This window comes from Oncorhynchus tshawytscha, linkage group LG33, assembly GCF_018296145.1.
Source record: "Oncorhynchus tshawytscha isolate Ot180627B linkage group LG33, Otsh_v2.0, whole genome shotgun sequence".
In the NCBI taxonomy this organism is placed as follows: Eukaryota; Metazoa; Chordata; class Actinopteri; order Salmoniformes; family Salmonidae; genus Oncorhynchus; species Oncorhynchus tshawytscha.
In genome coordinates, this window is record NC_056461.1 from 5603075 (window position 1) to 5626800 (window position 23726).

Here is a 23726-nt window from a genome sequence, read left to right on the forward strand (position 1 = left end):
AAACATATTCGTTCAAATGCAGTTCATATTCGTTCAAATGCAGTTCATATTCGTTCAAATGCCGTTCATATTCGTTCAAATGCAGTATATGCTATTGCACTTGTAGCTACATTGATGTTCTTCAGTCTCTCTGTTGTATTTGGGAGTAATTATTTATGTCATGTCAAAACAACGCTTTATTTCCCAATCTATCTTCACAGGGGATCATTGGATAATTACTTTAATCTATTCAAATGGCATCAGCGGTTATTACATCAAAGAAGGGAGGGAAAATAACTCAATTATGATTATGCATCAGTGACACATTCCATCACTATCATCACTTTACTCTGAGTGACTGTACCCCTTTGTCATGTGCATATCCCTCAATGGACCTAATTGCAAGTCTTGTTCACACAACAACAAATGTACATTGTTTTCTGTTGTAAAATAACATCTAAAATAACCTTCCAAGTAATTGTGAGCAGTAAGTATCACAACAGCGAAAAATATACTGTAAAATATGCCCCTAGCTACCTCTCCACAAAGCGTATTGGTGAACATAATCTACGAACGACTGATACACCCATTCCATTGGTTACATCAACATGTCCATCAGATGCAGGGTTGTCGTTGCCCCCACTGGATTTACTGACTGGGCCAACGATACAGCAGCATACACTGGTGTTGGTTTGACAGTCTGTGGCCAACTCTGTCTTTCGTCGTGAATTGTAGCGTGTTCTTGCTACAAACAAGATGTGTGTATAATTTTGGAAAGGCGAAAAGAACGGGAGATTAGGATTGAAAACATTTCGGCGCGGCGTTCTTCAGAGGAAAGGATTCTTTCGCGGTGGCGGATTTTTTTGTTGTTGCCTGTAGCAATTTCATTGGCTGTTGTGGACATTTTGGATTTATTTTAATGTTCCTTTTTTAAATATTTTTAACCCAAATATCTTATCAAATCGAATACTTGTGTGTCCCCCGTTTTATTGTAGTCATTACTTTTTGTTTGTTGTCTGACACACTGGACACCGTTTTTCAGCGAGACGCAAACTCGGAATGCTGAACAAGTTTCGAGGGGATTGGTCTCGACAGAATGCGTTTGCTAACTGGATAGCTAGCCAGTTATCTAGCTAGCTAACGCTAAGTGTACTTTGAGTGGATGCTTGAAACGTAGTCGGCTAGCGAATATATATATATATATATATATATATATACAGTTTAAAAGTTTCGTGGTCTTTAAGCAATTTCTGGACTATATAACTAATTCGACATCATTTTACGGTAAGTGAAGTCAGTTAACGACACTTGTTATACCTCAACCACTTTGTTGTAACGTGTTAGCTAGCAAACTAGCGGTTGGTGTGTGTGTGTTCTCGCTAACTTGCACTCTTCACAGGTGGATTTCCTTACGAAAGTGTTGGCAAGCTCACAATTACTAATGGAATGGCTTTGGCTAGTTAGCGATATTCTTTTATAGCAAACTAGATAGGTTGTTAGTTTTACAGACTGGAATATCACAATATGACAATTACTATTGTTTTGTTTTCCTAAACTGCAATGTCAAATCTACCGTGCACTTTCTGTGTTAACTAGGTAACCCTACTAGCTAGTAGGCGACCAACAACCCAATTAATTGCTATCTGACAATGTTTCATGCTGGCTAACGTATTGGATAATGCAGTCGTTCCATAGGCGTGACACAGATAAAGGCACGAGTCCTCTTTATTGACAATCAGTATAATGCAGAAGGAAATAAGAAGACAAAGAACTGTACATAACGAGATTAAATGCATGTTGTTCATCACTTCATTTGTCGAATACCTTCAGTTCGTGTTTTAGGACAGATGTCTTGACCTGTACTCGACATCTTGGCATTTTCATTAGCTTTCACCTTTTACTAATACGATTAGCTAGAATCCCAGGCTAACTTCGATCTGCTGGTTTTGATCATCTAATCTCACGACGGATTTATCTGATATGGTAACCTTAGTGTTAAAAATGGAGCTATCCAATGTCATTCTAGAATGATTAGCCAGCTAGACCGGAACCCTACAATGACTCTGGGATTTTAAAATGGGAGGTGAACATTTTATAAAACCATGAAGCTGTGAATTTCTTTTTAGTATGCAAACATCTATGATTTTGTATTTACCCTGGATAAGTAGGCCATTACAAGCTTTATCTGTGAGTCACCATATGATTTGTCTATGCCAAGTAAAATTTTTTTTTTTTTTTTTTTTAAATGACTGCTTTATGTTGCTTTTGTGGTTAGTGAGTTTAGATCATTAGCAGGTGATGAATCTAGCTAACAAGATAAGGTTGATTCAGGGGATTGTAGGCTCTTGGTAGGCAGGCTCATCTTCACTGGATTATCAGGCTGACTACTCAGCACACACACACACTTACCCAGGCCAAACTAACACCTCAGGTTATTAGAACTGTCCAAAGGTGATCCTGTTGATTTGACATCCTGAGTCATCCTGGTAACGGGAAAATGCAAGGCACAGTTCAGGTAACGCTGCTCAAGTCCTCTCATTAACAGGGTCTGTTTTTAACCCTTTCTCTCGAGTGCTGAAAAATGGGGCTTGGGCGGTATACCAGGGTATTTGGAAAAAGACATGGGATGGTTTCCCAAAACAGCCATTTGAGCCAGTCACGTGTTTGTTTACAAAAAAGCACAACGAGCAAAAATGGGAGCTTCGTGAGGTAAGTCACTCCTGCAGCAGAACTTAAGTGAGGAGATCAATTTACACTTGTATGCAATTCACTACTGTTTGTGAGCTATATAGATTATAACTATTACGTTAGCTATCTCAAGATGTGCCAAATAAATTCTGTCCATCTGGTTTCTGTTAGCCTGTAAGTTTAAGCTTCTTGGTAACAGCACCATCCTCTTACAGGTAGTTTAGAATTTCATAGCAATGTACAGCAGTAGACGTGAGTGAGCATATTATACACAATGGTCCTCGGCTCCCTCTCAGATTGCATTCCTGTAGAACAGCCAATTCAAATTTGGCCCATGTTGAATTATTTGTTCTTTGACTTGGCTCATTGGTAAGATTGATTGTGCTTTTGGTTTGAGACTGACCATGGTTTTGTTGAAGTCTTGTAGGCAAAGAGTATGCTGTAGCATTTCCTTTCCTGGCATGTTCATACCGGTTACCAATGCAAGGTTTAATAAGATAACGTGTATGAGGGTGATTTTGATTGTATAATCAGATTTGACCAACCAAGCCTTGCTATAAGGAAGTGGGCCACTTGTATTTTGGCAGTGGTGGAAAAAGTACCCAATTGTCATTCTTTAGTAAAAGTAAAGATACCTTTCTTTAATAGAAAATGACTGAGGTCAAGTGAAAGAGGTCAAATCATGACGTCAGTGATTTTCAGGTCAGAAAGTCTGAGCTCTGGAAAGATGCCAGAGTTTCCGACTTGGATTGGATGACCGGTTCACTTTTTTATTTTTTTATTTTTGGAGTTCCCAGTTGTCTTGAATGCACTGAAGTCAGATATTTCCTAGTTCCCAGTTGTTTTGAACATGGAATAAGTCTCAGCGGAGGGTCCGCCTCTCATGGTCCCTGCTCTCTCCTTCCTTTCTTCCGATGAGGCTGACCAGAGAGAGGGGACACCGGGACACCGTCTTCCTTATGAAAACGCAGGGCTATCGATACACTTGACTACTCATTCATTGCGGCGTGAGTGGAAGTAGGGAGAGGCATGTTTTGTAATCGTGTTGAATAAAAACAGTGACAGTGCTGAATTAAAAACTTAGACATGAACTCACTCATAAAAACAGCAGCTCTTTGCTGTATTCTTTGAGTTGCTCTCTGGTCATGGTTTTAAAAGTTATGGAATCTCATGTAGGCTGGTATCAAACTTTGCTGTGGCCGGGGTTGTGGAAGCTGTAGGCACAGTGATTTGTCAGTGATTTAAGCTATCTGATTGTGCCTACTGTGTGGGCCATTCGATTTAGCCACAGATCTCCCGGTCAGGCTGTTTTTTTTCACTTTTTTTTCTCATCTTCTTTTCAGACAAATGAAATTATTCAAAATGGGAGCACTGCCTTCCCGATGTGCAGGGCTTTTGAATCAAGTGCACCTACTGCCAACAGCGCAGGCCTTTAATGCCTTTATCATTGGCTTTTCTTCACAAATGTTTGGTAAACGACTAAGAATGTCTTGAAGATCGCGATCGGCCGATTGGTGACCACTGCTCTAGATGATAGCCAAAGCCACATGTAGCCTAAACAAAATAATCATCTGTTCTCTCTCTCATTAATTTTTATTCGAATAGAACCAATACCTCCACATTGACTCAATATGGAAGTACTCTTCCCCCATCAACTTTTTCGTTCACCTTTTTGTTGACTTCCTGCTTAGGGATGGGAATTGCGAGGGATCTCACGATACAGTATTATCACGATACTTAGGTGTCGATATGGTAGGTATTGCAATTCATGAATGTGATTTTGTCTTTTGATATTCCAAACATATTGCTCACCATATGTCTTCTCCCGAGGGACAAGAGAACTTGTTTTCTCATTGCTTTGATCAGTCATGGTAATTAAAGTGCTGACAACGGATTGGCTCAATGTAAAAATATGGAGAAAGGAAGGGAAAATACTGAGTTTTGGTGCAGTTAGTCAACTAGCTCAAAAATAATATTGCGATATTGTCAAAAAGATACGGTGTATCGTCAAATAATATCCCGATATGTAACTATCGATTTAAATTGTATTTCTAATTTGTATCACTATTCCTGCTTTCATGTTCCACGAGACAAGATGTCTTGTTCTGATGGTGTTGAACAAAGAGGATATGTTCCCGACACCTGGCTGACTCAGTGATTCAGCCCGTTTTGTCTCTGAAAATAAACTCGTTAGGGCCGTACCTATTACAATTGAAATGTTTCTATGATTATTTCATTTTCCACTTAGATTTTGAAGCCATAGGCAGGGCTTACATTAGGCTAATTGCTATTGTAGGTGAAAGTGTTACATAACGCACATTTACATTAGATAATTAGGATGGTTTCCATGCATGCTATATATTTTCCCTTACCCCTCATGCTCATCATGTTCCCAAAATGACACAACAGAATAATATATGGGATTGCAAAATCAAATGCTTCTCACCGAACGAGTCACCTTGATATTTAAAACCTATATTGATACTAACAATAAAGTGGTTCTTCAATACTTCTGCGTAATACTTGTTGGATGCGTATCTGGTGTCCAGCTGATTAGTTACGTTGTGATATTTTCACACATCGTCATCATCAGGTCTAGGAAGGAATTTTCCGAATGACTGTCAAGTGATGAACAGCAGTTGTGATAGCGCATGTGATGCAACAACAGTCCAAGTGCTGAAAAAAAGGTGTTTGCGAGGAATGTCCAGAATATATTGGTGTCTCATTCATTACTCCGGTGAAGACGGTTTGTGGCTGGATCCACGTTGGATCTAATATCCCTACCCAATTGTTGTTGTTCTGTTTTCTGCTTGATTTACAGCAGGTTGTCATTAGATTTAACAGAGAAAATATCAAGGTAATGATTTCATGTTTTTGTGTCTCAGATTGGACACTGCGCAAATGTGTAAAATAGACTCTTGAGCAACACTCAACGCTATTCCTATGAATTATTCTGGATATTATGATTACAAATTACGTAGCCTAGTGGGCTAATTCACAACATGATCTGGTAATGAAATAACATGACATTTTGTTTTCCATGTTAGACCTGCAATTTTAAACTACAGGGCTTGAAGTAGTTTACTGGAATGGGCCTACCTTTAAAATCAGACATTTCCTCAATTTGGTGCTTGAAAAGTCCTTGTAGTTATTGTAGCCAATTTAGAAGTTCTTGCTCCACAATTATAACCAAATGTAAAAAAAATAACCGTTTTTGTGAGAGATGTGGCCGCTTTAGTTTGTTTCTCGCCGCTTTAATTGAAGGGTGTTGCGCTACTCGTTTTTGTGAGAGATGTGGCCGCTTTAGTTTGTTTCTCGACGCTTTAATTGAAGGGTGTTGCGCTACTCTTTTGCGGTTAAATCACGTGTGGTTGTTATGAGGACGACAACATATGTTGGCTTCAACTTGGCTTTCCGTACATCCTTCCATTAAAAAAGGAACCTGGTTTTTGGCCACTTTCAAATTATGAAAACAGTGATGGTGAGATTAATGCTACCGCTATTCATGGATTTATTATGTGTGCCTGCGTTGGCCACATTGGATGCAGGCATGGCGGTCTTTCTATAGCCAATGTCCATATCAGAACATAATAATAATTTGATTATCAATGCATTGTCAGGGTCTAAAACATGAATTATTCTTAGTGGTAATGGCCTACTTTTTCTTTTGATGCTTTTTTTCATGCTTTTTGTGGGGATGGGGGGGTTCTATATTAGGCCTTATGTAGAATTATATAAATTATACAATTGTATAACATGAGGTCCCTGAAAATTACAAATAAGTGCTTGAAAATGTCCTTGAATTCGACTTGATCATGTATTTATGAACACATGCTCTTTCCATGACATAGATTGACCAGGTGAATCCCTTATTAATATCACTTGTTAAATCCACTTAAATTAGTGAAGATGAAGGGACAGGTTAAATAAAGATTTTTAAGCCTTGAGAAAATGTAGATATGGATTGTGCAACTCAATATTAGGAAAGTGTTCTTAATGTTTTGTATATTCAGGCTCAGGACTATTCACTGTGTATAGGTGGAGTTATTGGTCAGTGTGCATATATTACATTTTATTCCTCTAAGTACATGTGGTACTGCATGGAAAATATATATATTTTTGTTTCAACCCATTTTGATCCCAATGTCAGCACGTTGGCCCCATTTTTATTTATAGAAAGACCCAGATATGCAATTTGTTGACACTACAAACAGTAAAGACTTGGATATGCATTATCCCGAATGCTAATCAATACAAATGTATGTTAAATTCGCTGCTCTGTGTTGCTTGTTTACAGCGGGTCATTTCTTAGGGAACTGTCAGAGGCGCTCTCGTATTGTTACATCGCCAACATTTCAAGAATAAAGTTTTATATGGGTTCTAACATGTCGGCTAAAACCTGGCCTAACTCTCTATTTATATGGCTCTGCTCACAATGGCCACCAGTCCAACCATTATGCTATCATTGACTTGAATGGGGGTGCCCACTCTATTCATTCTATTTCTATGGATGTAAACCCATCTTTGATCATGCCAGTTCCACTGGCTCGCCTGTGCAAATAACCAGCTGTGTAAGAGGATTATGTAGAGAGATTTCATGTGAAATTGACTTGAATTTGCCAAGATCTCAGATTTTCCACTCAACCCAACACACTATTCTTCAATGGAAGACGTTGTGGCTATTTTTGGCAGACTCCCACCTTTCTGATTTGAGGAAGATGTTGATATTGTCTTGCTTGATGACCAAGAACGTGTGTTGGGCCATATTCAACCACCCATGCATGTCACTCAATAGTTGCAAAACAACACAGAAGAATATCAAAGGGCATTTACAAAATAGGATATCAGTGGAGCAATACAAAGCTAGACACTCAGAACAAGATGTTATGTCCCTGACAATGTTGTTGTAAACACACCCCATGTATTTTCCCTCTGCCTTGCTCAGTGTTTCTATCTCTGGACATAATTGGTTGTTGTGCCTCTATTTTAGCACTCGCTCTCTCTCAACAAATAGTTCTAGATTCATTGCTTCCTCAGCATGACAAAAAGCTGACACGGCAACAATGATGCATAGAAGTTAAAGCCCCTCTCACTAGTCAAACCTTACCGTAGTGATTTATGGCATTTTCCATGGAGCCATCTTCTGCTTCGCAATGACCTGATCTTTTCCTCCCCCTGGAAAGGAAATATTTAGACGCATCCTCCAGATCCATTACTACAGAGCAATGCGTCGGGTCTGAGTGAGTGTGTAAGTGCAATGGAATGTTTCTATTAAGATGTACGGAACCCTTTCTCTCGAGTGTATTCACTGGGGGGGGTTGCAGAACGAGCTCGATATTGATGATTCCATCTGAAATACACTGCTAAATTATTGAACTTTCTCACTGATTGGTAAAATGTGTTGTGATATTGACTAGAAAGACATGACTTTGCAATAAAAATTTGCAGCAAAATGGGAGCTTCGTGAGGTAAGTCACTCCTGCAGCAGAACTTAAGTGAGGTGATCAATTTACACTTGTATGAAATTCACGACTGTTTGTCAGCTATATAGATTCTAACTAAGTTAGCTATCTAAGATGTGCCAAATAAATTCTGTCCATCTGGTTTCTGTTAGCATGCCAGTTTAAGCTTCTTGGTAACAGCAGCAAAGACAATCCCCTTCTGGATTAAGATCCCTGCTGCTTAATGTTTGTTTTGAGTGTGTGCTGTGTTTTTGAGATACCTGCATAACTTTATGAGTTGGGTGTTCTGTCCTAACAGTAAATGTTTACATGCGCTCATTGGCATTTACCTAGCATCCGCTATGAGAATGCCTTAGTACTTGTTAGCATTCTGTTAAGTGACATTTCTGGGACAATTGTTACTTTTGAGAAAAAATGGGGCAGGATGTTTGTGACTCACAGAGTTGGTAGGGTTTCAGAGTCAGACTTGTTGATCAATCACTGTGGGTGGGACTTTGAGGGAAGGCGGTAGATTAGACTAGTTTTTCCAACTAGATTACTCCTCTACCCTTTGAATTTGTGACAACTAAATCTAGTCTACTCTTTCGACCATTTTCAGGGGGAAGAACCCTAGAACCTTGCCAGATTGTGCGCCCCATTTTTATACAAAGTCAGAAGCCCGTGAATAGACCTACATGTATGATTGAAAAATTCAGCAGGTGTTAAATGTGCTTTGCTACACAGAAAGCAGCAGTTGACTACTCCGTTGTCGACAATTTTAATCAAATCAGTAGGCCTATCAAAATACAGTGGCAAGAAAAAGTATGTGAACCCTTTGGAATTACTTGGATTTCTGCATAAACTGGTCATCAAATTGATCAGATCTTCAATTAAGTCACAACAATAGACAAAGTCTGCTTGATCTAATTAAACACACAATTATATCTCTTCATTGTATGTGAACCCTTGGATTTAATAACTGGTTGACCCTCCGTTTGCAGCAATAACCTCAACCAAATGTTTTCTGTAGTTGCGAATCAGACCTGCACAATGGTCAGGAGTAATTTTTAACCATTCCTCTTTACAAAACTGTTTCGTTTCAGCAATATTCTTGGAATGTATGGTGTGAACCACTCTCGAGGTCATGCCACAGCATCTCAATTGGGTTGAGGTCGAGACTCTTGTTAAAGCCATTTTGTTGTTGATTTACTTCTGCGTTTTGGGTCATCCTGTTACATCACCCAACTTCAGTTGAGCTTCTATTTGCAGACAGACAGCCTTACATTCTCTTTCAAAATGTCTTGATAAACATTGGAATATTTTTTTTCTGTCTGATCGCAAGCTGTCCAGGCCCTGAGGCAGCAAAGCAGCCCAAACCATGATGCTTCCTCCACCATAATTTACAGTTTGTCTGTCCACAGAATATTTTGCCATTAGCGCTGTGGAACATCCAGGTGCTCTTTTGCGAACTTCAGACATGCAGCAATGTCTTTTTTTTTGGACAGTAGTGGCTTCTTCCGTGGTGTCCTCCTATGAACATCATTCTTGTTTAGATTTTACATATTGTAGACTCGTCAACAGAGAAGTTAGCATGTTCCAGAGATTTCTGTAAGTCTTTAGCTGATACTAGGATTATTTTTAACCTCATTGAGCCTTCCTGTGCTGTGCTCTTGCAGTCATCTTTGCACAACGGCCACTCCTAGGGAGAGTAGAAACAGTGCTGAACCTTCTCAATTTATAGACAATTTGTCTTACTGTGGACTGATGAACATCAAGGCTTTTAGAGATACTTTTGTAACCCTTGCCAGCTTTATGCAAGTCAACAATTCTTAATATTAGGTCTTCTGAGATCTCTTGTTCAAGGCATGGTTCACATCAGTCAATGCCTTTTGTGAATGGCATACTCAAAATGTAAGTATTTAAAAAAAAAATATATATGTTTTTTTTACGGGGCAGGGCAGCTCTAAACAACATCTCGAATCTCGTCTCATTGATTCGACTTCTGGTTAGCTGACTCCAATTAACTTTTGGAGAAGTCATTAGCCTAGGGGTTCACATACTTTTTCCAACCTATACTTTGAATGTTTAAATTATGTATTCAATATAGACAAATACAATTTGTGTTATTAGCTTAAGCACACTGTGTTTGTCTATTGCTGTGACTTAGTGGAAGTTCCGATAACATTTTGACCAATTTATGGAGAAATCCAGATAATTCCAAAGGGTTCACATGCAAGAAAAAGTAACTGTATTTAGTACCATAAAGTATTATGACGAATGCGTTTATAACCTTCAGTCTTTTATCATATTTTGGACCAGAATGCGGCTCTCCACTACCTATCGTTCTTGCATTGAGGATTCAACATCTTCCTTTTTGAATTTTTTATTTGTATTATTTTTTTTTACCCCTTCCCAGTTTCGTGAAATCAATCTAGTAGTTAGTCTTATCCCATCACTGCAACTCCCGCACGGACTCGGGAGAGGCGAAGGTCGAGAGCCATACGTCCTCCGAAACTCGGCCCTGCCAAGCCGCACTGCTACTTGACACACTGCTCACTTAAACCGAAAACCAGCTGCACCAATGTGTCGGAGGAAACACACCGTACAAACCCTCCCCTAACCCGGACGATGCTGGGCCAATTGTGCGTCTCCCGTTTACTGGCTGCAACACAGCCCGGGATCGAACCCGGATCTGTAGTGACGCCTTAAGCACTGCAGTGCCTTAGACCGCTGCGCCACTTGGGAGGCCTCCAGATTCAACATCTTCATCTGTTTTCATAAATTATTAGGGAGCCAAATCAATGGCTCTCTCAATGCAATTTGGTTCAGTTCATCAAAGATCTGTTCAGAAGGAGACGTTAGTTCGAAAACTATCCATCACTAGGCTACACCGATGAGTCACTGGAAAGTCTTGACATGGGATTCAAATCCTAGGAAAATACAAACATGATCATTTGGTTTTATTTTGTCCCAATGCGATTACATGGACATATGACTACACTGTATGATTTATGAATATCAAAGGGATGAAGGAGATTGACACCTTTTTGTAAACACGAGCTGTTCTGTCATCAATCAAAGAACAGTAAATGGCCTGTGCACGTGACTTCGTGGCTGGCTATAGGCCTATGAAACAACAGAAAAAAATAATGTGCCACACAACAATTAAGTGGATTTCAACTCATTGTTACATAAATTCACTCACATGAGACTAGTGTTGTCACGATACCAGACTTTTGACTTTGATGTATGCATTAGCCTAATGAATCAATTATACAATGTAACATAATGGTATCTCTATTGATTAACTGGGTAAATCAAGATGTAGCCTAGGCCTATTCACAATACAGGTGAATGCATATTCAATAGGAGTGTGCATGCATTGAGTTATTGAGGTTGTTTCGGCTGATGTCATCTGTATCCCTATGAAAATCTCTTTCTCTTCCATTTGGGACTTTTTTTTAATGTACTGATCAACAACCTTTGTATAGAAGTACCTTATTTTATTATAGTGTGCGCTGTAACCAGTAATGACATCATTAACGAGGCAAGAGTGTGGCCCATCGGAGTCCTATTCTCTCTCTCTCACATGCATACCAACAGGGAGAATCTCAATTGCATACTCCTTGCAGCCTCCTCATTCTCAAAATCCATTGGATGAGGAAGCCAATTTTGTGCAGCTGAGGGATATACATTTTTATATAAATGATACATCTAATTTTATTTATTTGTTGTCCTATCATGATGGAACGGTCCCCAACCCTATACCCTAGACACCCACCTGCGCGACCCATACACTAAAGAGAAGTCCTTATCTGTTTTATGAACTTCCTGTAAGTTGGCTATATGCAGCCAAAACATAAAGAGGACTGTGGACAGAGGCCTACTGAGCAGCACAGCCCCCTCAAGATTCTGAGCCTGCTTGGAAGGGTTGGTTCTACCAAGCCAGATCCCTCTGATGGGAGAGCATAATATACAAGGACGTTCTCAAAGCTGCTAATGACAACCTTGTACCCAGCTGGTGGGGATTCCGGTTGTGGCAGTGCTGGCAACACTGGCTGCAGTAACCCATGGGGAGGTGGTCACATTCAGACAATCAGAGAAGGGGCATATTATTGTGACCCTGGTGGCACAAAATAAAGATCTGAGAGGCTTGGGAAAATGGTTACAATGGGGGTGTGTTTTCTTTTTCAGGGGAAGGGGTGGTATCTGATCTCATTACCTAGGACTTGACATTGGTAAATCAAATCTCCCCATTTCTGCTCAATCCTGCGTGCTTTCTCAAACAGCTGTAACTATATGCATTTGTAAATCAAGTCCTTCCTTGAGTTGGGCTCTGGTATGTAACAACCGTTGAGCATCTGAGCTTGTAGTTGATTGTGGGGAGAGGGGTTGTGTGTGTGTGTGTGTGTGTAGCCCACATCTGTTGCTAGGGGGTCAGGATGTTAGGGACAATATCTGCTTGAGAAAAATGTAATGCAATGGCAATCCTGATTTTATAGGTAACAATCAAATCCAATTTTTATTTGTCACATGCGCCGAATAAAACTTTGAAAACTTGCAAGCAACAACCAGTTTTAAGAAAATGCCTATATAAATAAAAAGTAAGAAGAAGAACGTAGTCTGGGTAGCCATTTGATTAGCTGTTCATGGACCTAGACTTGGCGCTCTGGTACCGCTTGCCGTGTGGTAGGGCTTTCCTCTGACACCGCATGGCCTACGGGTCCTGGATGGCAGGAAGCTTGGCCCCTGTGATGTACTAGGCTGTACGCACTACCCTCTGCAGTGCCTTGCGGTCGGAGGCCGAGCAGTTCCCATACCAGGCAGTGATGCAACCAGTCACCCCCTTTTCTCCCCAATTTCGTGGTATCCAATTGTTAGTAGTAACTATTGTCTCATCGCTACAACTCCCGTACGGGCTCGGGAGAGACGAAGGTCCTCCGAAACACAACCCAACCAAGCTGCACTGCTTCTTAACACAGCGCGCATCCAACCTGGAATCGAACTGCACCAATGTGTCGGAGGAAACACCGTGCACCTGGCGACCTGGTTAGCGTGCACTGCGCCCGGCCCGCCACAGGAGTCACTAGTGCGCGATGAGATCCCTACCGGCCTAACCCGGACGACGCTAGGCCAATTGTGCGACAGAGCCTGGGCTCGAACCCAGAGTCTCTGGTGGCACTGCGATGCAGTGCTCTAGACCACTGCGGCACCCGGGAGGCCAGCTGTATAACTTTTTGACGATCTGAGGACCCATGCCAAATCTTTTCAGTCTCCTGAGGGGGGAATAGGCATTGTCATGCCCTCTTCACGACTGTCTTGGTGTGTTTGGACCATGATAGTTTGGTGATATGGACACTAAGGAACTTGAAGCTCTCAACTTGCTCCCCTACAGCCCCGTCGATGAGACTTGGGGTGTGTTCGGTCCTCCTCTTCCTGTAGACCACAATCATCTCCTTTTTGTCTTGATCACTTTGAGGGAGAGGTTGTTGTCCTGGCACCACCAGGCCTCCTCCCTATAGGCTGTCGCGTCGTCGTAGGTGATCAGGCCTGCCACCTGTGTCGTCAGCAAACTTATAGATGGTGTTGGAGTCATGCTTGGCCATGCAGTCATGGGTGAACGGGGAGTACAGGAGGGGAGGGGCCCCTGTGTTAAAGATCAGTGTGGCAGATGTGTTGTTACCTACCCTTACCACCTGGGGGTGGTCCGTCAAAGTCCAGGATCCAGTTGCAAAGGAAGGTGTTAGCTTAGTGATGAGCTTTGAGGGCACTGGTGTTGAACGCTGAGCTGTAATCAATGAATAGCATTCTCACATACAGTTGAAGTCGAAGGTTACATACACTTATGTTGGAGTCATTAAAACTCATTTTTCAACCAGTCCACAAATCATTTTGGCAAGTCGGTTAGGACATCTACTTTGTATGACAAGTCATTTTTCCAACAATTGTTTACAGACAGATTATTTCACTTATAATTCACTATCAAAATTTGATGCTCATTTTTTTAAAAATTGTCATGGCTTTAGAAGCTTCTGATAGGCTAATTGACATAATTTGAGTCAATTGGAGGTGTACCTGTGGATGTATTTCAATACCTACCTTCAAACTCAGTGCCTCTTTGCTTGACATCATGGGAAAATCAAAAGAAATCAGCCAAGACCTCAGAAATTTTTTTGTAGAACTCCACAAGTCTGGTTCATCCTTTATTCTTGGGAGCAATTTCCAAATGCCTGAAGGTACCACGTTCATCTGTACAAACAATAGTACTAAAGTATAAACACCATGGGACCACGCAGCCATCATACTGCTCAGGAAGGAGATGCGTTCCGTCTCCTAGAGATGAACGTACTTTGGTGCAAAAAGTGCAAATGAATCCCAGAACAGCAAAGGACCTTGTGAAGATGCTGGAGGAAACCAAAAGTATCTATCTACAGTAAAACGAGTCCTATAATGACATAACCTGAAAGGCCGCTCAGCAAGGAAGAAGCCACTGCTCCAAAACCGTCATAAAAAGGCCAGACCACGGTTTGCTACAGCACATGGGGACAAAGAGCGTACTTTTTGGAGAAATGTTCTCTGGTCTGATGAAACAAAAATAGTACTGTTTGGCCATAATGATCATCGTTATGTTTGGAGGAGAAAGGGGGAGGCTTGCAAGCTGAAGAACACTATCTCAACCGTGAAGCACGGGGGTGGCAGCAGCATGTTGTGGGGGTGCTTTGCTGCAGGAGGGTCTGGTGCACTTCACAAAATAGATGGCATCATGAGGGAGGAAAACGATGTTGATATATTGAGCATCATCTCAAGACATCAGTCAGGAAGGTAAAGCTTGGTCGCAAATGGGTCTTCCAAATGGACAATGACCCCAAGCATACTTCCAAAGTTGTGGCAAAATGGCTTAAGGACAACAAAGTCAAGGTATTGGAGTGGCCATCACAAAGCCCTGACCTCAATCCTATAAAAATTTGTGGGCAGAACTGAAAAAGTGTGTGCTAGCAAGGAGGTCTACAAACCTGACTCATTTACACCAGCTCTGTCAGAAGGAATGGGCCAAAATTCACCCAACTTATTGTGGGAAGCTTGTGGAAGGCTACCTGAACCGTTTGACCCAAGTTAAACAATTTTAAAGGCAGTGTTACCAAATACTAATTGAGTGTATGTAAACTTCTGACCCACTGGGATGTGATGAAAGAAACAAAAGCTGAAATCATTCTCTACTATTATTCTGACATTTCACATTCTTAAAATAAAGTGGTGATCCTAACTGACCTAAGACATGGCATGTTTACTATGATTAAATGTCCCGGAATTGTGAGAAACTGATTTAAATGTATTTGGCTAAGGTTTATGTTAACTTCCGACTTCAACTGTTGGTGTTCATTTTGTCCAGGTGGGAAAGGGCGGTATGGAGTGCAATGGAAATTGCATCATCTGTGGATCTTTTGGGGCGGTATGCAAATTGGAGTTAGTCTAGGGTTTCTGGGATAATGGTGTTGTGAGCCATGACCAGCCTTTTTTAAAGCACTTCATGGCTACAGATGTTAGTGCTACGGGTCAACATTATTACGCATATTCATTGTTAATGATGGAAATTAAGATATTCAACCATCTGGGTGTAGTGTTTTAATCGCTACTGATGGGTTCTGGCTTCTAAACTTGAAATCCTTGTTCGTGGGACTGAGGGAGAGAAGGGAATGCAGAATGTTTACATTCTGTCCGAACATATTATTTGACATCAGGTTTCCTATGGAAAGGAGAAGGTCCACAGTCTGGTACAAGTCAACATGACAGCCATGAGTTGGGGAGGAGTGACGAATTTGGGCCGAGGTCAGATGAAGTGAGAAAGAACACACATCACTGAAGTCCTGTCTAGCATCAGAGATGTATTGGATGTCCAGATGTGTAACGAGACTCATATGAAGAAGGTTTTTAAATAACTGCTTGTGTGCATATGTCTTTCTGTTCAGCTGTCTGACCCATTGGGTGAAAACTTGGTTTGAGCTTTTTCTAGTTGTCTGTTAGTTTTTAACTCAGGTTATAAATAAAACAAACACTATTTATAAAGCAAATTGAGGTGAGCGCATTGGAAAGGCTTTTAGCGGTTGATCTGCTTCTATTCTGTGGGTGGCACTGTGTGCTCCTTTTGAAGGATGTGTCCTGGCCTCTCATGGGGGGAGGGGGGCGGTGGTAGCTTGCCGGTCACTGGGAGGACATCCCATCTTGGGATGGCAAGGGGCTTTAGCGGGTGGAATAGTGGAGAACAATTGGAGTGTTACTTAGTAGCAATGCTAATATGGTACAGCTTTATGGACACTCAATCACTACAGTGTGGTACTTTTTAATGGTACATTTACAAACATATATTATAATAAATGGATTTGAAACTTGTATCTCATTATGGTAATTGGTGAAATAAGTACAGCCAGTTGTAATTGCTTAGGAGATAGTAAGAAAAGACTAACAATATTTACCTGGCTTAAAGAAGTAATATAGCTATTGTTTACAGGAAACTCATTCAACAATTTTAGATGAAGTTGTGTGGAAAAAAGGACTAGGGGGTGAAATACTTCTCCCATAGGCAAATAACCTCTAAAGGGGTGATGTTCATTAACAGTCATTTTGATCAGAATGTGCTTGTCGAAACCGATCCGAATGGTAGATGGATTATTTTAAATATATTATTGGGCCATAAACGGATATGGCTCATTAACCTTTACGGACCAAATAATAATGACCCACGTTTCTTTGAAAAGTTCTACACTACCGTTCAAGAGTTTGTGGTCACTTAGAACGCAATTTTGTCCATTTTTAAAATAACATCAAATTGATCAGAAATAGTGAAGACATTGTTAATGTTGAAAATGACTATTGTAGCTGGAAACGGCAGATTTTTTTTTTTTTGTGGAATATCGACATAGGCTTCAAGAAGCCCATTCTCAGCAACCATCACTTCTGTGTTCCAATGGCACTTTGTGTTAGCTAATCCAAGTGTATCAGTTTAAAATGCTAATTTATCATTAGAAACCCTTTTGCAATTATGTTAGCACAGCTGAAAACTGTCATGCTATTTAAAGAAGCAATACATCTGGCCTTCAGACTAGTTGAGTGTCTGGCGCATCAGCATTTGTAGGTTCGATTTACAGGCTCAAAATGGCAAGAAACAAAGGACTTTCTTCTGAAACTTGTCAGTTTATTCTTGTTCTGAGAAATGAAGAACAGCGCAAACTGGCTCTAACCAGAATAGAGGAGTGGGAGGCCAAGTACATTAGTGTCTAGTTTGAGAAACCGTCGCAAGTCCTCAACTGGCAGCTTCATTAAATAGTACCCGCAAAACACCAGTCTCAACGTCAACAGTGAAGAGGTGACTCCGGGATGCTGGCCTTATAGAGGAGGAACTTCTTGATGCAGTTAAAGCCGTTATGTCTGGGAGAACAGGGCTCGATGGCATACCAGTGGCGGTATATCTAACTTTTTTAAATATATACTCAGTGGACCGTTAATAGCATGTTTTAACCACTCCTATGTAAATGGTAGATTATCGGACACTCAACAAGGTCTGATTTCATTATTACTGAAACAGGATACAAGTGGTAAATATAAAGATCCAGTCCATTAAAAAAATAGGAGGCCCCTTACATTTCAGTGTTGTAATAAAATGTATAGCGCATAGAATTAAAAAGGAATGTCGGATATTATATATATTTTTTACATGGACGATACGTTGAAGTTATTATAAAATAATACTGGAAACAATAGAACACTGAAAAATCTGGGAAACCAGGCCTGCTGGCTTTGAAAAGGCTTTTGATAAAGTATGACTGGAGTTTATATATAAAAGCCTGGAACATTTCAATTTTGGAGAATCTCTTTTAAAATGGATTACAGTCATGTATGGTAACCCTAGGTGTAAAATAGTAAATAATGTATACTCAGAAAGTTTTAAACTGTTGAAGTAAAACAAGGTTGTCCATTATCGGCGTATCTATTTATTATGGCCATCGAAATGTTAGCTATTAAAATCGGATCCAACAATAATGGAGGCATGGGCCAAAATACCAGCAACAGTGTGTGAAAATCTTGTGAAGACTTACAGAAAACGTTTGATCTCTGTCATTGCCAACAAAGGGTATATAACAAAGTTTTGAGAAACTTGTTATTGACCAAATACTTATTTTCCACCATAATTTGCAAATAAATTCATTAAAAATCCTACAATGTGATTTTTCTGGATTTTTCTTCTTCTAATTTTGTCTGTCATAGTTGAAGTGTACCTATGATGAAAATTACAGGCCTCTCATCTTTTTAAGTGGGAGAACTTGCACAATTGGTGGCTGACTAAATATTTTTTTGCCCCACTGTATCCCATTTGACCTATTTTCTTATTTTCCTACACCAAGCAAACAGTTATTTAAATTATATGAGCAAAAAATATTCAATTTTATTTGTAATGGTAAGCCAGATCAAATTAAACGGGCCTATTTTTATAATTAATATGAATTCAGAGGGCAGAAATGATTAAATATTAAAGCATTAGACCTCTCATTTAAATCTGAACTGGTTCTCTAGAAAATTAATAAGAAATTAAAAAGAATGTCTCACCCCATGTTCAAGAATGGATTTTTCCCCTTTATTCAGATTACACTTTCAGGAAGGAAATCAACTCCCAAATATCGCTTTTTAAAAAAACAAACCATAGAAAGTTAGTTGCAATTTCAATATAATCCACCAAGAAAGAAAACCGATCTAATATTGTGGTTAAATTCAAATATACCAATGGGTAAAAATATTTTTTATAAAAATGTATCTTTGGAAATTATATCATAAATAGGACTGGTGGATTTAGGTCACACATGCAGCAAACACAAATATATGGAAATGTGTGCCTAACTCAAAATTACAACCAACTAATTGCAGCATTACTGCAAAAATGGAAGTATTCCGTATGTGTTGTTCCATAATTTTGATGTCTTCACTATTATTCTACAATGTGGAAAATAGTACAAATAAAGAAAAACCATTGAATGAGTAGCTGTACAAATTTTTGACTGGTACTGTATAACAAAAAAATCTATAACATTTTAAATATAAACGCAACATATCAAGTGTTCGTCCCATGTTTCATGAGCTGAAATAAAAGATCCCAGAAATGATCCATACTCACAAAAACCTTATTTCCCTCAAATTTTGTGTGCACAAATTACATTTTGATTCAGTGTATCTATCACCCATTTATCTGCTGCCTGTGACAGCAGCTTTGGGACCGTTGGATTTTTCTATCTGCGTCCTTAAGAATAAGCACAAGTCTGCTCTCTCTCCCACACTCCCTCTCTAATCTGAATCACTTTAGAAATGACATTGAAACCCCATTCATCATCTATAGGGAGTAGGGTCTGGCCTTTTCGACTGCCAATGTATAAATGTCCCCCCTGTAGCACATCAGTGACTTCCCCTGTGGCTCCTCTCTAGAAATGGGGCCTATTTCAGTCATTTTGGCTTTGACATTGTCAAGTTCACTGTCCACCCCTTTCACTGATTCCCCTTTGTTCAACTCATCAACAGCCAGTTAACTGACATTTCTCAAACTGGAAGTCATCAGGAGGCCCAAGAGAATGCTTTTATCTCTGTGTTCACTGGGTTGTGTGGCTTTGTCAACAAAACCAATACATATGCATAGTGTGACACCATGACGGTTACTTTTTGCTCCCGGTCTCAGTGGGCTGCAGTGTCCGTGGGGGATTCCACGGACAGGGTTGAGAGTAGAGATGCACGATATATCGGTGAACATACCATAATTGCTAGAAAATGCCAACATCGGTATCGGCCGATGTCTAGTTTAACGCCCGATGTGTAAAACCGATGTCAAAGCCGACATGCGCACCTATATAACGTAGGTACATTACGTAATGACGCCACGTAAAATGTTACGCTATACGTGCAACACAGCATTCCTAAAGTAGCCCACAATGTCTACTGTGTGGATCGAGCAGTCAACAAGTCAAGCAGTCATTTGAAAGAGTAACATTTTAGCGAGACAACTCCAAAGGCGAAATCCAAGATAATGGGATTCATTGTCCTTGACAATCAACCGTTCTCTGTCGTGGGTGATGTGGGCTTTCGCCGCCTGGTCGAGCCCCGGTACACACTACCAAGTACACTATTTAGTCCGATGTTGCCCTAACAGAGTTGCACAGTAATAGAGTCACTGCTATTAGCTTCACGACATGCATTCTATGGAACCCTGTTTTGGGTCTTTGCGTGTCAAAAAAGATGCAGTTGCACTGTCAAAGCTACAAAAAAGTCTGCAAGCACCCGCCACGAAAGATGTGTTTATAATTTCAGAGTTGGTAATAAAGCATCTTTTGTTTGACCACAACTTCTGGGGTAGCTAGCTTGGTACCTAGCTAGCACCAATACAACCAGCCTGAAAACAATGACCAGTAGAAATTGCAGTCATTTTCATTATTCTTAGCAATGATTTTGGAATCCTTGTAAGTATTAGCTAGGTTGCCACTTGTTGTTCGCCTATTGAAATTGAACTTCAGTTCATGAAAATAAATAGCTAGCCAGCTACTTAACCCAGTTTCTCAAAGCTAACGTTATAAGCCGCCAGCTAGCGTCATCTGGCTAGTGAGGCTCGACCGGACGGGTTATCTGTTGTGGAGCTAGCCACAATAAGGATTAGGCACAATAGTGGAATTTGTTGTTTGCCTTCAAAATAAAATTATATTTTTTGACACGTAAAGACCCAATTGGCGTTCTTTCGAAATCCTGGTTGAGTGAAACGACTGAAGAAATGAACAACAAAACAGCACAGCAAGTAAGTGAAAGAAATAGGTTTGATAATGTTTTACTGGTAATGGGGACATACGTAAATGCCAACAAAATCATTTTTTGGTCAGTGTAACCTTTTTATATAACTAGGCAAGTCGGTTAAGAACAAATTCTTATTTACAATGACTGCCTACCCCGGCCAAACCCAGACGACGCTGGGCCGATTGTGCGCTGCCCTATGGGACTCCCAATCACAGCCAGATGTGATAGAGCCTGGATTCGAACCAGGGACTGTAGTGACGCCTCTTGCACGGAGATGCATTGCCTTGTTCTCTGTAGAACTCGGACACATGATGGTGTTAAACACCGGTCGCTCCGCTCAGACCCAACGGAAACCCTGGGTCAGACCAGGACAGCTCATCTACAGGCATTGACCCGTATGTTGCTGAGGAGACTGGGCTGTTTGATTAAAATGGCCAACAGCAGGATTCCATACAGTAAAAAACGGTACGTTTATTGATAGGCCTATGTCTGAGCAGATAAGTGAAAAGCGGCCGATTTAGCACTATAGTTTTCTCAGAAATATTGATGCTAACGTTAAATGGCGGCCCATTTTTGCAATTCTGGGCTTCCTTTGGGTGTGCTTTACCGTAAGTGTCTTTTGTAAGACATTTCAGAGTGATACTGGGACAAAAATGGAGAAGAGAATTTGATTTGTTTGTATACAGAAATGAGCCATTGAGGCATTGAGAGATTTGTTTGTGTCCGTTTGTAGAAGATAATGATGTGTGTTAGAGGGGTGAAAGCCTTGGTAGCTGTACACAAGTTGTTGTTGAAAGAGGCAACACAAAATCCCCTTCACTTGGCTGTGTTGGGCTAAATTAACCATTATCTCACAGATGACAGTGTCAGAACTAACCATTAGATTGATGTGATGACTCCTAGTTCCATTCCTCCTCTTATCATCTCACACCTTTCTGAATCTGTGCATGATCTTATTTTCAGTAGACTGTGTGCAATGATGTTGAATTCAGCATCTTGTGCTGAATATTCTGTTTGATGTGCTGGTTGTTTGTTTGCCATCGCTCGCCACACCATCCGATTATGCCTCAATGCGCATTTTGAAAAGTAGCCAGTAGCCCGTTTAATTTCAGCCAAAAACCCATTCTTGGTAGGCAATTCGCAATATTTTGTTGACTTTATAATATAACCCTAATATTTGTTGGGAGGTGTCAGTTTGTGAAACATTTGACATGCCAGTCTGTCAAATTGAACTCACATCTGTGCACTCTGCCTCTCCCTACTAATTTGCCTGCCTCTGTGACCCACTTTAGAGAACATCTGTCTTACTCACTCCCTCTCTCTCCCTTCCTCCCCTTTTCACTACTACTGCTGCATGGCTGTTACATATTCACAAACCCACATCCTTATTTTATATGGAGTGCCTACACAGAGAGACAATCTAGGAGCATATTTATGCATAAGCACACCACAATATTACATGTAGCCGAAACGGGTGCCAGGAATGACAGACAGGCCTATGCGGTACACACTGCGTCCATTGTAATGGTGGCTATCTCCTGCTCTTCCCCTCACCACACTGTGTCCTCCACTGCTCCAGTCTTTCTAATGATCTGCCCTGTGTATGTGATGGTGTCTGCTAGGTGCAGGTCAGGCAGACAGGCTCTTCACTTCGCAGCACACCAGAGGGAGAGTACTACAGTAACCCCATTGTACTTGTGAGTGTGCACCTACGAGTGGTGCATACGTGAGTTCTTGTGTTTTTGCATATATATGCACTGTGTGTGTGTATTCTGTAGGCCTATAAATGGATGCTGGGTGTGTGTGGCCACAGTAAATCCTTAATACATGACAGACATAAAAGCTCTCCGGAGGAAGTGGAGCAGAATGTAATAAGTGGCGATGATGCAGCCCAATAGTGTGCTCAGCTGACTGTGAGAGTCAGGGCCTATGTGCAATTAAAACCCCTCGCACACATACACACACTGCGTTGGGCTGCACTGTAGCTCCATTGTGCTGTATCGGCACAGGGATAGTCGGGGGGTGAGGATGAGCCCAGGGCTGATTTGGGTTTGTGTCAGATCAGCTGGCAAGGCCACGGGCCGCAATGACATGAACAGGCAGACAATACTGGCCTGATGTAGGGCATGCTACGCTGGGCCAAGAGGAATGATCATTATCATCCCAGGGTTTTTTTCTGCAGCAAAAAGGGGCTTAGGTAGTGGGCTGTTTTTTTTTTGTGCCAATTTCCTTAAATTCTACAGACTTATCCATGTAGGTGAGAAAATTGAGCAGGTTTTTTAAAGCTAATTTTCTGCAACTCTATGCATTTTGCAATGGCTAATGCTGTTATTTATCTAATCAATTCTGCTAAATTATGGGAATTTTTCAATTCTTTATTTTACTGTTTGTTAGTTCTTAACGATTATATTATTTACAAATATCTAGGTCCACTATATCTTCTACATACTTAATATCTGCTTTAAGTTTACACTGAAAGCGGTTTTCCACCCCCCAAAATGTATACTTTCAATGGCAGAAATATCCATGTGTACTGTTTGAGCCCCATCCTGTGTGGATGTTCTACACTGTGTAGTGTCTATCCACAGTATGGGCCTTACTGGCTACACTCTAGTCTACACTAGGCTGTGTATTTTAATGCTACTTTATTCCTGTGGCTTTCCAAGAGGTGTTTGGATATATTTTCATAATGTAGTTTAGGATAAAGCATCCTTTAGCCCCGATCTTGACAGAACATACAGCTAATCTAGCAATGTTTTTTGAGATGACAAACCACATATGTAGCCTAAAAAAGCCTAGTTATTC

The 23726-nt window shown here is 40.6% G+C and overlaps 1 protein-coding gene across 4 annotated transcripts in view; it reads left to right on the top strand.

Annotated features, from left to right (window-relative positions):
- The first annotated feature begins 611 nt into the window (after positions 1 to 611).
- Positions 612 to 23726, top strand: part of LOC112230783 (erbin) — a 116845-nt gene continuing 93730 nt past the window's right edge. For 3 of the 4 annotated variants that reach the window (XM_024397072.2, XM_024397073.2, XM_042311612.1), the window contains exon 1: positions 612 to 1263. The gene's annotated coding sequence lies outside the window, so the exon portion shown is untranslated. The remainder of the gene's footprint in view (positions 1264 to 23726) is intronic. The other variant, XM_024397074.2, reaches the window with a different exon arrangement.